This window comes from Macaca mulatta, chromosome 10 (genome assembly GCF_049350105.2).
Source record: "Macaca mulatta isolate MMU2019108-1 chromosome 10, T2T-MMU8v2.0, whole genome shotgun sequence".
NCBI classification, from domain to species: domain Eukaryota; kingdom Metazoa; phylum Chordata; class Mammalia; order Primates; family Cercopithecidae; genus Macaca; species Macaca mulatta.
Window position 1 is genome coordinate 106,238,667 of NC_133415.1, and position 16,302 is coordinate 106,254,968.

The 16,302-nt window shown below is 45.4% G+C and overlaps 1 protein-coding gene across 2 annotated transcripts in view; it reads left to right on the plus strand.

Moving 5' to 3' along the window:
* The window catches only part of TSHZ2 (teashirt zinc finger homeobox 2), a 505,591-nt gene that overhangs the window by 421,801 nt on the left and 67,488 nt on the right, over nucleotides 1-16,302 (plus strand). The window lies entirely within an intron of this gene.

The following is a 16,302-nucleotide window of genomic DNA, read 5'->3' on the forward strand; positions in this document are numbered from 1 at the left end:
GGAAATCATAGCCACAACATGTGTTATGCTGTGTTAGTTACAACAACATTGCAAAATCTATTTTGATGAAGCAGGCCATTATAGCTTGAGTAAGAAATAAAATAAATAGGCAAACAACAGAACTTTAACCTAATACCATGACCACTCCCAAAGTTTAGCATATTACTGGAAATCGCTAATGGAGCACTGCCCATTATTCATGATATGAACAGTGAGGAATCATGCATAATGGAACAGAGTCCCTGCTAACAGCAGATTCACGCACGATAATTTAAACTTGTTTGTATGGAAATAAAGGACAAGTCTTTGAAGTGAGCCTTAATGAGATTCTGCTTGATCTTTGGTGTATCCTGGGAGAAAGAGTTCAATTTTTCCTCCAGCATCCGACTCATGTTGGTGGCGTGTAGGAAAGAAAGGGCTGACTTAAATTATGAATGGCCTTTCTTGTCTTTGTGATAGCAGGTGAGGAGGGGGGCACTCATCCAGGGGCACTGGGGAGATGCAGGGAGACAATAACAGTTCTCTCTGAGGTGGCTTCTGCATCTGAAACTTAGAGGAAGGCTTGGTGGGCTGGAGCCTCGGAGGGCATTCGTCATCCACAAGGATGCTTTACAGACTCTGCAGGAGCAAAATAAGCTGGTGGGCTCTGGCGGGAGACGCGGGGCTGTTATTGTGGCTCTGACCTTTTCAAATTCTGCTTGTGCACGAAAGGGATTCAGCTCCATCCCCAGTTCGTGCTGGAGGAGACCTGGCAAGCAGTCGCCTTGCCAGTCACTGCTGACCTGGCTGCTGACCAAGCCTGAAGAGGTCTCGGTGTTTGCTCAGCGTGGCCTGGCTGGCAGAAGGCCCCAGGAACTGGGTTCTGTTTGGTTGCCAAATGCAAGAGAGTATGAGTTTTTGAGTTTTTAAAATCAGTTCGAGTCATGGGACAGGTTTACCTCATTAAGTGACCATTAGATTTATGATGAAAAGATGATGACTGTGGAGTGCTGTGTACAGGCTGGCCACTCACTGTAGAGTGCAGAGTATAGACTGGCCACTCACTGTAGAGTCCTGACCACGGGCTGGCTCCTCACTGTGGAGTGGAGAGCACAGGCTGGCCACTCACTGTAGAGTACTGAGCACCACCTCACTGCACACTGTAGAGTACTGAGCACCACCTCGCTGCACACTGTAGAGTACTGAGCACAGGCTGGCTGCACACTGTAGAGTACTGAGCACCACCTCACTGCACACTGTAGAGTACTGAGCACCACCTCACTGCACACTGTAGAGTACTGAGCACCACCTCACTGCACACTGTAGAGTACTGAGCACCACCTCACTGCACACTGTAGAGTACTGAGCACCACCTCGCTGCACACTGTAGAGTACTGAGCACCACCTCGCTGCACACTGTAGAGTACTGAGCACCACCTCGCTGCACACTGTAGAGTACTGAGCACCACCTCGCTGCACACTGTAGAGTACTGAGCACAGGCTGGCTGCACACTGTAGAGTACTGAGCACCACCTCACTGCACACTGTAGAGTACTGAGCACCACCTCACTGCACACTGTAGAGTACTGAGCACCACCTCGCTGCACACTGTAGAGTACTGAGCACCACCTCGCTGCACACTGTAGAGTACTGAGCACCACCTCGCTGCACACTGTAGAGTACTGAGCACCACCTCGCTGCACACTGTAGAGTACTGAGCACCACCTCGCTGCACACTGTAGAGTACTGAGCACCACCTCGCTGCACACTGTAGAGTACTGAGCACCACCTCACTGCACACTGTAGAGTACTGAGCACCACCTCGCTGCACACTGTAGAGTACTGAGCACCACCTCGCTGCACACTGTAGAGTACTGAGCACCACCTCGCTGCACACTGTAGAGTACTGAGCACCACCTCGCTGCACACTGTAGAGTACTGAGCACCACCTCGCTGCACACTGTAGAGTACTGAGCACCACCTCGCTGCACACTGTAGAGTACTGAGCACCACCTCGCTGCACACTGTACTGAGCACCACCTCACTGCACACTGTAGAGTACTGAGCACCACCTCACTGCACACTGTAGAGTACTGAGCACCACCTCACTGCACACTGTAGAGTACTGAGCACAGGCTGGCTGCACACTGTAGAGTACTGAGCACCACCTCACTGCACACTGTAGAGTACTGAGCACCACCTCACTGCACACTGTAGAGTACTGAGCACCACCTCACTGCACACTGTAGAGTACTGAGCACAGGCTGGCTGCACACTGTAGGGTGCTGAATACAGACTAGCCACACGCTGTAGAGCCCTCAATGCCTGGTAGATGTCATTTTATTTTTCTTTTTACCTTTATCACTTTGAGGCCTTTTTCAAGTCTGTGGTCTTTCAGGCTCAATTAATTGTAACTCAGCCTCTGAGACAAAGAGTTTGTTGAATTTCTTCCACTGTTTCGACACAGAAATGCAGCATGAGTTGAAGTTGCAGTGGACAGCATATGTCGAAACTTCCTCTGCGCCAGGCTCCTTGCGGGGACTCTCCCGGCATCGCCTCCTTTAGTCCTCACCACTGCCCTGTGAGGAAGAGTGTGCTCTTTAACTTCATTCTACCGATGAGAAAACTGAGGCCCAGAAGGCGAAGTGACTCACTCAAGCCAATAAGCGGTAGGAATTGAGATTTGCACTCAGCACCCATTTGATCAAATTTGATCTCCCCTCACACAGACTCAAGAATTCAGATCCCACCTATGTTGCCTTGGTATTCTAACAAACATCTCTCGTGTTTAAGCTAACATGTCCTAAGCATTATGTTAAGAGGGTTTCATGCATTCCGTCATGTAGAACTTTTATTCCTATTTGACCAATGAGGCTCCTGAGGCTCCTGCGAGTTAAGTAACCAGCCCGAGGACACACAGCAGCTGCCTGGGGTGTCACGATATTCCTGCATCATTCGTGTGATCGATGCACGCTGACCTCTGTGTGCCTGATGCGGTGCTCAGTTTGGGGACACAGCAGTGACCGAGACAGATCAGGTGACTGCCCTTAGGGACCTACACTCTGGAGGGGAGACACAGGCTATGAGCAAATATACAAACTAGACAACACAGTCATGTGCCCAAGAGTGACATTTCAATCAACAACAGGCTGCACATAGGACAGTGGTCCCATAAGATTTAATTCCATATTTTTACTGTACCTTTTCTATGTTTTTTATTATACTTTCTTTTTTATTATTTTATTTCTTATTTAAATAGGTTTTGGGGGACAGGGGGTGTTTGGTTACATGGGTAAGTTCTTTAGTGGTGATTTCTGAGATTTGGGTGCACCCATCACCTGAGCAGTGTACACTGTATCCAATGTGTAGTCTTTTATCCCTCACCCCTTCCCACTCCTCCCCCTGAGTCCCCAAAGTCCATTATGTTTTTCTTATCCCTTGGTGTCCTCATAGCTTAGCTCCCACTTATAAGTGAGAGCATGTGATGTGTGGTTTTCCATTCCTGAGTTACTTCACTCAGAATAACGGTCTTCAATTCCATCCAGGTTGTTGCGAGTGCCATTATTTCATTCCTTTTCATGGCTGAGTAGTATTCCATGGTATACATATATACCACGTTTTCTTTATTCACTTGTTGATAGATGGGCATTCGGGCTGGTTCCATGTTTTTGCAGTTGCGAATTGTGCCACTAAAAACATGAGTGTGCAGGTGTCTTTTTCATAAAATGACTTCTTTTCCCCTGGGTAGATATTCAGTAGTGGGATTGCTGGATCAAATGGTCGATCTACTTTTAGATCTTTAAGGAAACTCTACACTGCTTTCCATAATGATTGTACTAGTTGACATTCCCACCAGCAGCATAAAAGCCTTTTCTATGTTTCGATGTATCTAGATACACCAGTACTCACCATGGTGTTACAGTTGTGTGTGGTACTCAGTACAGTCACATGTTGTACATGCTTGTAGCCTAGGAACCACAGGCTGTACCACGCAGCCTCGGTGTGCAGGAGGCTATGCCATCTAGGTTTGTGTAGTATGCTTCCTGATGTTCTCACAATAATGAAATAACCTGAGGATGCATTTCTCAGAATGTATCCCCATGGTTTAGAGATCATTTCTATGAAAAAAGCAGCAGAAACAGGCAAAAGAAGAAACTGAGGGGAAAGAGGTGTTTGTTTCAATGGGGTAACCGAAGAGATCAGCCTGAGAAAGTGACATTTGATGCCCGGCCTGAGTGAGTGGAGGGAGGTGGAGAAAGCACATGCCAGGCAGTGGGATGCTTGCGTGCAGAGTCCCCGGGGCAGGAACAAGTTGGGGAAACATCAGGAAGGTGCTTCTGCCCCAAGTGGGGTGGAGGAAGTGAGTGAGTCAGAAGGAAGGATTGTGCTCAGCCACATCAAACCGAACTTCGATTCTGCAGCCTGTTCTCCTACCCACCACACTGTTCAGCTCCCAGGACTGCCTCAAAAACATCAACTCCCAAATTTCAGCTTTTATTTTAGATACAGAGGGTACATGTGTAGGATTGTTACATGGGTATATTGGACCAAGGTAGTGGACACAGTACCCAACAGGTAGTTTGTCAACCCACGCTCCCTTCCCTCCCGCTCTCTAGTAGCTCCCCGTGTCTGTCGTTCCCATGTTACCACCCTACGTGCTCAGTGTTTAGCTCCTAGTTCTGAGAACACGCGGGATTTGGTTTTCCATTCCTGCATTAATTCGCTTAGGATGATGGACCTCCAGTTCCATCTACGTTGCTGCAAAGGACAAGATTTCATTCCTTTTTATGGCTGCATAGTATTCCATGGTGGAAAATAAAAGCTGAAATTAGAAAACAACTACCTTAAATCACTTTTAGATTGAGACTCCATAAATAAATGAAATTCACACAGATTACAAAAAAAAAAAAAAAATCAACTCCTATCCTGATGTCCACTTTACCTGAAGTTTCTCTCCTCTGCGGGTTCCCCAAGTCTCTTTCTTTTTAGATTATTACCAAATGTAGATACCCTGGAATCCATTCTCTTTTTAAATAATTTGAATTAAAGTAGGATAAATGTCTACCAAGAAGTGAGGAGTAGAGAACTCTGTGTGAAGCATCCACATCTGGTCTGTGTCCTCCTTCATGTTCACGGATGGCTCTGCTGATGGAGGCCAACCCGAGTGTTGAATGTGGTACACATGCCATGAGGAAGGAGTGCCAATGTGGCTGCTCACACACAGAGACGCTTCCATCTCTGAGAAGTGTCGAATGAGAGAATACGCCGATACTTTTATACCGAAGCATATCAATAGTGGAGTCGTCAAACTAGCCCCGTATTCAAGTACGAGTCTTCAGTATTTCCAGCTGAAGGTCTGCGGCTCGCAGGCTCTGGACATCTTCCCCTCTTCTGGCAGTGTCGCTTCTTCCTTCTGCTGAATGGATGCATTCTTTACATTTTTGATTACTAACCACAGCCACGAGCCAAAACGTTATAATTAAATAAAATAAACAGATCCTGGGATGAGTCTTCGAGGAAAAAGCAGTCTTTTAAAAATCAAAATCTTCATGCATTTTATTTCATCACTAAGATGTTGAGAGAAATGGATTTTGAGAATACGACCTGGTGTCTGAGCAGAGAAAAGAATAACGTTCCCCCATTTAATCCAGCCCTGACTTTGTGTCTAGTCAATTGCAAGTTCCAGCTAACCACCCCAGCATTTCAGGGATGGCCTTTTCTTTTCCTTTTTTTTAAACAGCAGGACTAAAATTTCATTGTATTGAACATAAATGGGAAAACGTACATTGCAGAGTAAAATTTAAAATGCTTTTATGGAATTTTCATTATAAAACTGCCTGTAATGGAGTTGACCTCATATTCACCTAAGATTTCTCTGGCTCCGAGTTCAGATTTCATGCCAATTAACATGTTAATGACATATATCATTTAAAGAGCCCATCATAACTTTTATCACATCATGTTACATCTATTTCCTTGTAATTAAATCAGAATTACAGGGTGTAATTACTTTTCTTTTCCTGAATACCCATTCCTTTTCAGACATTTAAATTCAAGTGCAAGTACTAAAAGACACTTGAAAGTAACAACCTAATAAAAATATTATCAATTAATGAAAGCGTTGGGTTTCTCCTACTCTCTGGTTTCTTTTTGACAAATTCCTATCTCCCCATGTACTTGGCATGACATGTAACGATTGGTCGTATCCAGTCAAATGCTTCCTAAGCTCTTTAAGTCCCCAGGGCCCTAGTCTCTATTAATATGCAACGTTCTCACACATAAATATAATTACATACAATTATTAGCGGAAAAGGATCAGATAAGGTTTATTAAGGAAATATCCTATAATTATCCAAGTCCAAGACTTCCCCTTACATGCTATTTCAATGAAGGGTTAGAGTCTATAATCATTACACCTGCATTGATCACTGATGGCAGGATCAAAGGAGGGGCACACCTTTGTTTAAAAGACTTAAACAATTATTTTGTAGATAAATCTACAAAAATTCTGGACCTAGAGGTAATTATCTGGTCTTCCACACGCTCCTCAACATCCAATTTAAAACTTAAGTTGGCTGGGCTTGGCAGTTCACCCCTGTAATCTAGCATTTTGGGAGGCCGAGGTGGGTGGATCACCTGAGGCCAGAAGTTGGAAACCAGCCTGGGCACCAGGGCGAAACCCTGTCTCTATAAAAATACAAAATTAGCCGGGTGTGGTCATGCATACCTATAGTCTCAGCTACTCAGGAGGCCGGGGCAGGAGAATCACTGGAACCTGGGAGGCGGAGGTTGCAGTTAGCCGAGATTGCACCGTGGCACTCCAGCCTGGGCAGCAGAGCGAGAATCTGGTCTCCAAAAAAAAAAAAAAAATACTTAAAGTTGTATCATACTTAATTTTGGAACCTTGTTGTAACTTGAAGTAGTATCTGAGAACTGGGAAGCAGTCTACAGGCGTGTGCTGTCCTATGATGATCTATTAGGATTGTGTGGGCAGAACTACCAGGGACTGACATATATGATTTGAGGAAGTCAGCACTTGAAGGTAGGTAGAAAAGGAACTCCTTTGCTGTCAGGAAGTTCTACGTACATAGATCAATTCACTCATTCATTTGGCAAATATTTATTGAGTGCTTATAACAGCTAGGTACTTTTTTAGTCCGAGGTACTATTTTAGTCCTGGTCAAGATCACTGTTGCCAAAGTGCCAACATTCTAGGGAAAGAGAACAGACCATAAACCAGTAAACAGAAGAATGAATAAGATAATTGCAGCTAGTGATGAGAGACAAGAGGAAAAGATAGCAGAACAAGGTGATAAAACGCAATAATGGCCAGGTGTGGTGGTTCATGCCTGTAATGCCAGCACTTCAGGAGACCACGGTGGGTGGATTGCTTGAGCTCAGGAATTCAAGACCAGCCTGGGCAACATGGCGAGACACTGTCTCTATCAAAGATACAAAAAATTAGCCAGGCATCATGGTGTGCACCTGTGGTCCCAGCTACTCGGGAGGCTGAGGTGGGAGTATCACTTAAGCCCAGGGGGCAGAGGCTGCAATGAGCTAAGATTACACCACTGTACTCCAGCCTGGGTGACGGAGAAAGACCCTGTCTCCAAAAAAAAAAAAAAAATACTTTTTTTCAAAAAAGAAAAGAAACAGTGGTGAGGTGGATGATTCTAGACAGGGTAGATGATGAAGACATCTCTAGGGTACCCAACTTTTGAGCTGAGACCTAAGTATTGTGAAACAGCAAGAGAGGATCAGGGGGCACAGAACCACCAACCCTCAAAGTTCTAAGAGGGAAAGAGCTGATGTTTTGGAAGACAAAGAGCAGGTGGATGTGGCTAGAACAAAGGGAGCAAGATCACAAACATGGCGGTAAAAAGATGGCACCATCTATGTAGACTCTCTGGGCTGCCAAAAGCTTATAGTTTTTGCTCTAAGAATGACAGAAAGCAGCTTGAAGGTTTTAAGCCAGGAGGTGACATTTTTCAAATTACATTTTGAAAAGGATATTCTGGGTGTAGAGGCTGGATTTGGAGAGGCAGGGGTAGAAGCATCAGACATTTAGGAGGCTGTTGGTGCCATCTAGGTGAGCAAAGGAACTAGCTTAACCTCAGCTTGACCTACCTGTGCCAGGGCACAGGTAGAGTCCCTGGTATGACAAGTGGACAAGCAAGGGCCACTAAACAGGCATGTGGCAGCTTGCAGGAACCCCCACTTCCTCCTGATCATTTGTTGAACAAATATATCATATCTACCATGTGCCAGGCATTGTTTTAAGCTTGGAGAATGTAGAAGTGAGCAAAGCAGGCAACATCTTGTTCTTATGGACCCCAAATAATGACAGAAGAGCAAGTCAGGCAAGGAAAGGTGTCTTGGCAAAAACTAAAACACAGCATGGGGAAGAACAGGGAAGTGGGGAGAGACAGCTACTTTAGATTCCAGGCTCAGGGAAGGCCACATGGAAGACATGAGATCTGCATAGTCCTGAATGAGGTGACATCAAAATGCGACCCAAATGTCAACTGTTCCCACATCTTCCTAATCCCCACATTTTGCCTCTGTTTTCCCTTGATGCCAACCCCAAACTCAGCCCCACTCCAGGGTCTCTCACTAAAGCACCAATGAGCAATGGGGATGTCAGAAAATGTTCACCAGGGAAACACAGCAGTGGGGGTAACATCATGTGTACAGTGACCCCTGACAAAGCCTCTCCCACATTTCCCTAGAAAAATCCTGAAGATTTCTTTTCTCTTCCCCTCTGCACATGACCTCCAGCTTTCTTCTTCAATTCCTTTCTTCTTGATTTCTCTTGTTTCCACAATACCCAGTCCTGTTTTCTGCTGCAATGCAGAGCAATTCAGCTCGGCCCCAAATCTGCCCACCAAGTCCTCCAGTATACTCAGCAAAACAATGCTCTTCTGTGAAAAGGTGACTCGGTGGTCACTTTTGTCCCTTAGGGTTTCACCTCCTCATTCCTATCACAAGTGGCTCAATATGGTATTTCTCCTTAAAACACTCAGTGCCCTCACTAAGGGAAATTCTTTTGAATGCAATTATCACCTTGCAAATGGGTTATGGATAGGCATGTGCCTAAAAGTTCCCCACTTATTGAGCCCAGAGATTCATTTCCATGGATCCTCTCATGGAAATTAAGAGGATCAAAAGCCACTTAACTTTGCACAGCTTCTTCTTGTTCATGGTTAACTATGTTTACTCTCTCTCCACATATAAAGTCAGGCCAAGATGAGAAAGTAAGAGAATTCTTGCCATACATCTATGGACTTTGGTTTAATGCAGGGGTTGGCCCACTACAACCAGTGGAAAGGTCTTATTAGAACACAACCATGGCCTTCACATGCAGGTTGCCTGTTTCTGCTTTTTCATTATGGTGCAGAACAAAATCATTACACAGTACAAATGCAGTGCCATGCAATACACACAGGTGTGGCTGCATTCCAATACCACTTTACTTCTGGACACTGAAATCTGGCTTTCATGTAATTCTCACATATCATGAAATATTATTCTTCTTTAATTTTTTCCAACCATTTAAAAATGTAAAAACAATTCTCAGCCTGCAGACTTTACAAAAACAGGCCACAGGACGCATTTGGCCTGTGGGTCATAGTTTGCCACCCTGATTTAAGGGGTTGTTAGCAAACATGAGACCCTCTGGGTTATTGAATAAATCTCAGCATCACGAGATCTCAGTGTCCTCCTGGGGAGAAAGCAGAGCTTGTGTCCGGCTGTGCCTGGACTCCCCATGAAACCGCCAGGTTTCTCCAGAATGCCTGTCCCTCCACAGAAACGCTGTCCCTTTCAGTTCTTTGAGTCTGGTGTCTGAGCCCTTTGAGGAAGGGTCCTCCTTCTTCATCCTGGTGTCCCCAGCATTCGACACAGAGTCCAGTACCAAGCAGGTACTCAAACCACATTAGTGGAGAAAAGGAACCCAGGAACGTATGAAAGACAGAGCATCTTTTGTGTGGTTCTCAAGCCAGTCTCTAATATCGTTAAAGCATTCGATAAGATAAAATCATTACTTACTAGCAAAATGAATAATTAACCATTTCTCAAAATATAGTAGGACAGACAAGAAGGAGGAAGACAGGGAGCTATGTGTACATATGAGTGATATGTCTAAGTGACTTCTTGAAATACAGAGCCCATTGCCCCCACTCCACAGTGGAAATCCATCAATTTCCAAATGAGTTGAAGCCATTTCCTGACAGTTGGGAGGAAAGGGGTCAAACCGTTGAGCTCCTGCTCGTCTTCAGCATTTTACAATTTAGAGCTGGCCTTGTTTAAAGCCCAACCTGTCATTACTGTTAATATTGAGATCGGATACTTTGATCCAAATGGAACCTGACTGCCTGATACAACCCAAAGTTAAGCTGCTTCCAAACACATCTTTCACTCTGTATATCATCCTAGCTGGCTGATGTCTGTTTCAACTGAGCAATGGGGTGCTCTCATGATGGTGCAATGGAGAACTGATGTTGCATGAACTTTTCTGCTGTTGTTTCTTTTCCAACTGACAGCTTAGCCCTGCACCCTAGGCTAGCCTGTTCGTCTCGTAGAGACGGTCACTGATTCCCTCTCTTCCTATTAGCCTGGGCAATGATTGGGATAATTTAGGACGTGCACTGTTTGATCATCTGTACACTTACAACAAATAAAACATTTTAATATGAGCAGTCACTGCGTGTTTACTGTATCATATTGCTGAGAGCTGAACAAATGCCAAACGCTGTAACAGAAGGGGGAATGTGAACTCCAGAATGATGACACTAATAAGGAAATTACAAAAGGCCCAACAAATGGCATTTGTGTTAAATCAATAATGCTCTGTTTGTTTTTTTTAATTCTAATCTTTCTTCAGAAAAAAAAAAATTATCTTTCTAAACAGTTGGCGATTCCTATTCTTGTTCGTCTTCCTGAACATAATTAAAAACATGTTGTGGCGCCTACTTAAGACATCAACTTTCCCAAGGCTGTCTTGTCCACTGCGTTTTAAACAAAGACACTTGTTTTGGCATTGTGCCCTTAATTAATCATTTGAGGCTTTATTGCTGTACCAAAAAAAAAAAAAAAAACCAGTGTCTTTGTTTAATGATTCATCACAAGCCCAATTTCTGCAGAACTTAATCAAATACAGAACCAACTTTCTAATCAGCTTGAATATTAAAAAACATTGATGTAGTCCTTGTTTTCAGGATGTTATTTGATAAAAGAAATATTGGTATGTGACACTCTGTTCATATAGGCTGCTTAGGAATTCTTTCATGGAGATGAGATGAATGCTTTGCTTTTGGAGTTGAGAATGGAAGTCCATTGTTGATTGAGAAAATAGAAACTTTGATGGCCCAGTGAATGTCATTTAGCACCCGGGCCTTGCAGAGCTGGGGACAAAGCCTTGAAAAGGGTCTGAAGAATTCACATCTTTGTTTGCTTTTTTTTTTTCGAGACGGAGTCTTGCTCCGTCTCCCAGACTGAAGTGCAGTGGTGCTATCTCGGCTCACTGCAAACTCCGCCTCTTGGGTTCAAGCGATTCTTCTGTCTCAGCCTCCTGAGTAGCTGAGATTATAGGTGCATGCCGCCACACCCAGCTAATTTTTGTATTTTTAGTAGAGACGGGGTTTCACCATGCTGGCCAGGCTGGTCTTGAACTCCTGACCTCAGGTGATCTGCCCACCTCGGCCTCCCAAAGTGCTGGGATTACAGGCGTGAGCCTGGCTTTGTTTGCCATTTTTGATGTTCACTCTGAGAATCAGAGGGCACATCCCAGGATGAAGGTGACTCCAGGACATGCTGAGCGCAGCTATCCTCCCTGACTTACCACTTACATAGATCAGGCCGTGGGCTCTCCCCTACTTTCGCTCAGCCTTCAAACCACCAGCTCCGCCAGCATCCTCATCAAACTTCCTTTCTCCAGGCACATCCCTGAGCAGAATTCACTTAGAAGTTACTGATGTAAGAAAAAAGAAACAGAGCAAACCAAGGCACCTGTAAGTTATGAAAAAAGTCTCAATATGACAACAAAACTGGTGGAGGAGGAGGCATAGCATTTGAATTAAATCAACTTACAAAACACATCACTCTCTGGGCTTGGCATACATAACAACCTGAGAAGAAGTTGGGGAATTCTGTTATTATTATCACATTATTATTATTATTATTATTATTATTATTAGCTGTGTTATATTGATGAAAATGTAAAATCCATGGTATTGATCATCAGTATCTGTTTTTTTGTTTTTTGTTGTTGTTGTTGTTGGCATGCAGTCTCGCTCTGTCACCCGGGCTGGAGTGCAGTGGAACGATCTAGGCTCACTGCGGCCTCTGCCTCCCAAGTTCCAGTGATTCTCCTGCTTCAGCCTTTTGAGTAGCTGGGATTACAGGCATGCCCCAGCACGCCTGGCTAACTTTTGTATTTTAGTAGAGATGGTGTTTCACCATTTTGGCCAGGCTGGTCTAGAACTTTTGACCTCATGTGATCCACCTGCCTCGGCCTCCCAAAATGCTGGGATAACAGGCATGAGCCACCATGCCCGGCCATTGGTACCATTTTTAAAGCACTTTAATATGAGCTGTAATTCAATGTTCCCTAGATCCTGCTCCTTCGAGTCAAATATTATTGCAAATGCCACTTATGAAACACTTTCCTGTTCATAACTGTGAACTATGTTCAGCATTTTGGGGGCATCTTCTTCTGTAAGATGGGAAGCGGGGCCTTCATTTTACAGAAGAATGAGTGGGGGCTACGTTTGACCTGAAGATTTTCTGCAGCTAGGACCATGGCCTTGGCCTCCATCAACCTTCCTGACATGATGTGGGTCCCAGGGGCCTCCAGTCTCAACTCATCCCAGACTTGGCATGAATTTATGTAAAGGGAGGAAACTGTAAGCACTTCCCTAAAATCTAAGGGCAGCCTGAAGACTCTGGGTCTCCCAAGTGAGCTCCAGGTCTTGGCCGAGGGCAATTAGGAAACGATGGTTAAGAGCAGAGCTTTAGAATCTGACAGACCTGGCCTCAAAGCCCAACTCCTACTGGGAGAACCCAGGACACTTACATAACCTCTCTGAACCTATTTCCTCACCTTAAAAAAGTGACTTAAGAGTACCTAAGGGGGCCGGGCGCGGTGGCTCAAGCCTGTGATCCCAGCACTTTGGGAGGCCGAGACGGGCGGATCACAAGGTCAGGAGATCGAGACCATCCTGGTTAACACGGTGAAACCCCGTCTCTACTAAAAAATACAAAAAAAACTAGCCGGGCGAGGTGGCAGGCACCTGTAGTCCCAGCTACTCGGGAGGCTGAGCCAGGAGAATGGCGTAAACCCGGGAGGCGGAGCTTGCAGTGAGCTGAGATCTGGCCACTGCACTCCAGCCTGGGCGACAGAGCTAGACTCCGTCTCAAAAAAAAAAAAAAAAAAAAAAAAAAGAATACCTAAGGCTGCAGGTGATGGCTCACATCTGTACTCCCAGCACTTTGGGAGGCTACAGTGGGAGGACTGCTCAAGCCCAGGAGTTCAAGACCAACCTGGGCAACATAGTGAGACCTCGTCTCTATAAAAAATTTTAAAATTAGCCAGGTAGCATGGCACATGCCTGTAATCCCAGCTACATGGGAGGTTGAGGCAAGAGGATCTCTTCAGCCTAGGAAGTCAAGGCTGCAGTGAGCTGTGTTAATGCTACTGCACTTAAGCCTGGGTGACAGAGCAAGACCCTGTCTCAAAAAAAAAAAAAAGTACCTACCTCATAGATGGAATTAAATTAGCCTATTCAAACCAGAACATTTAACAAAGAGTACCACACATAATGAGCATTAAATAAATGTTAAAACATGCATACATGTTGAATAGGCATGTTGCCTGAAGGGTGATCAAAGCATCATTTTATTTATTTCTTTATTTCAACTCTGTTCAGAGGGAATAAACGTTCCCCTCCCTTGAATAAGACTCCAGGCAACTCATGACTTTTCTGTTCATTCTTAGCAGGGATGGGCCCGTGGTCCCATTAAGACTCAGTTCACAGACCCAATTCAGAGTCTGAAAAGTCAGGCTAACATGTCCGGTCCTGCTCTGGGCTGGAGGCACCCAGTGGGAAATTGCAGAAGGGCTGGATTCTTCTCTACCGCTGCTCCTCTGGTCTCCTCCCCAGCCTGCTGACAACAGTTTCAGGGTGGTTAGAAAAGGAAATGGGACAAGAAAGGTCCCAGCGCTGGAGCGAGGCTACTGGCTCCCAGCCTGTGCTCCAGGAGAAGGATCAAAGCTGACCCATTGTTGCTTTTGTTTTTATTGTGGTAAATTACACATAGCATACAATTTACCCTTTCCACCATTTTTAAGTGTACAGTTCTGTGGCTTTAAGTGCATGCAAACTGGTCTACAACCATCACCACTATCCATCTCCAGGGAAACAAGCTAACTCTTGGTTTCCTGGGCACTCGCGGGCTCTGTGGACGGTTCCTTCTGGGCCACTGCTTATGAAGTTCCCTGCTCCGGGCAGAGGCCTCCCACTCTCGGGGGGTGCACAGTGACTCTCCACGCTGCTTCCAAGTGTCAAGGATCCACCTTCAGCCCCTGGCTAAGGGACAGCCTCATTAAACGTGCCTCAGCACCACCACCCACCGGCTCCCTCCCCTGCAGGGTCTGTTAACAATCACTCCCCACCCCTTCCCTCAACAAACTGTCAGAGGTCAGCTGATCCCAGAAAGCAGATCCCTCCTGAAACCCACGGGAGCAGCTAGAAGCCTTCTGTTTCTGGAAAGACCTCCCATCCCAGTCCTCAGGTTGGGGTCAGGACCGGGGCTTGCTGGCTCCCCGGTCGGCCTCGACATCCTCTTAACCCACCCCCAGTACTCCTGTCCCAGCTACACTCGTGTTTGTCTTGGCTCAGGTTCCCCTAGAAGCCTCTAAAACAAGGATTCCTGATCCCAGGAACCCTTGGTAGGGGACAGCGGAAGAGGGACAGGGAGGTGAAGGGCAGCTAATCATGCGTGCTGTCATCGTGGGGAACTGGCCCTTGATCCTTCAGAGTTCTGGGAGCAGGTGTAGAACATAGTCCTCAGAGAGAGCTGGGGTGTTTACAAACCGACTCCCGCTGATCGGTGGCTGACAGTGGCAAGGCGTGGAGGTGAGGCGGCAGGAGGCCAGGCGGAGGGATTTCGCTTTCAGTCACTTTGCTGCAGATGTCTCCGCCAGTGGGCGCTGGCCGCCAGAGAAAGCGCCCCGGCAAAGGATGCAGGTGCTGGACTTAGAGTGGCCAGGTGCGGTGGTGCACGCCTGAATCCCAGCACTTTGGGAGACCGGTGGGAGATCACGTGAGCTACTAGGTTTGAATCTTAGTTCTACCACTTGCAAGCTGTGTGATGTCGGGGAAGTCGCTTCATTTCCCTGGCTCAGTTTCCCCATCTGATAAATGGGACTATTGAAGTATCCGTTTCATATGGTGGGTAGGAGATGACATGAGTTAACATGGGTAAAGCACTTAGAAGAATGCTTGGTGCATAGCAAGCACTATTCCATTGTGAAGTATTTTCCATCTATTGGAATTGCATAAGCACATTTTAGTTTTCTAGGCCTGGAGACCCAGTGCAGCCTTTCAAACTAATGAAGGAAATTCTTCTGTGCTCATACAGAACAATTGCAAGACTTATTACTTAGTGGAAATACCAAGTGTCTATAGTATTCACCTTTGTGTTAAAAATAATATCTAAATGATATCCAAAAAAGTTGTTCTTAAAAATAATATTAATATAGCCAGTAATCCCAGTACTTTGGGAGGCCGAGGCAGGAGGATCACTTGAGTTCAAGAGTTGAAGACCAGCCTGGGCAATATGGCAAAACTCCATCTCTACTAAAACTACATAATTAGCCAAGCATAGTGGCACATACCTGTAGTCCCAGCTACTTGGACTTGAGCCTGAGAGGTCAAGGCTGCAGTGAGCCAAGATCGTGCCACTGCACTTCAGCCTGGGTGACAGAGCAAGACCCTGTCTCAAAAAATAAAAGTAGAAATAAAAATTTAAAAATAATAATATATACATATACACACATTTATGTTTATGCAGAGAATATTTCTGGAAAGATTAGAAATGAGCCCTAGGGTTACAGGGGCACTTTATGTTTTTGTAGCGTTTGACTTTTTACTAAGTTCTTGTCCTATTTTTTTTTTTTTTCAGGAAAATTTCTATTTAAAAGAATAAGCCAGGATTGACTGGGCATGGTGGCTCACACCTGTAATCCCAGCACTTTGGGAGGCCAAGGCAGGAGGATTGCTTGACCCCAGGAGTTTGAAATCAGCCTGGACAACATAGCCAGAC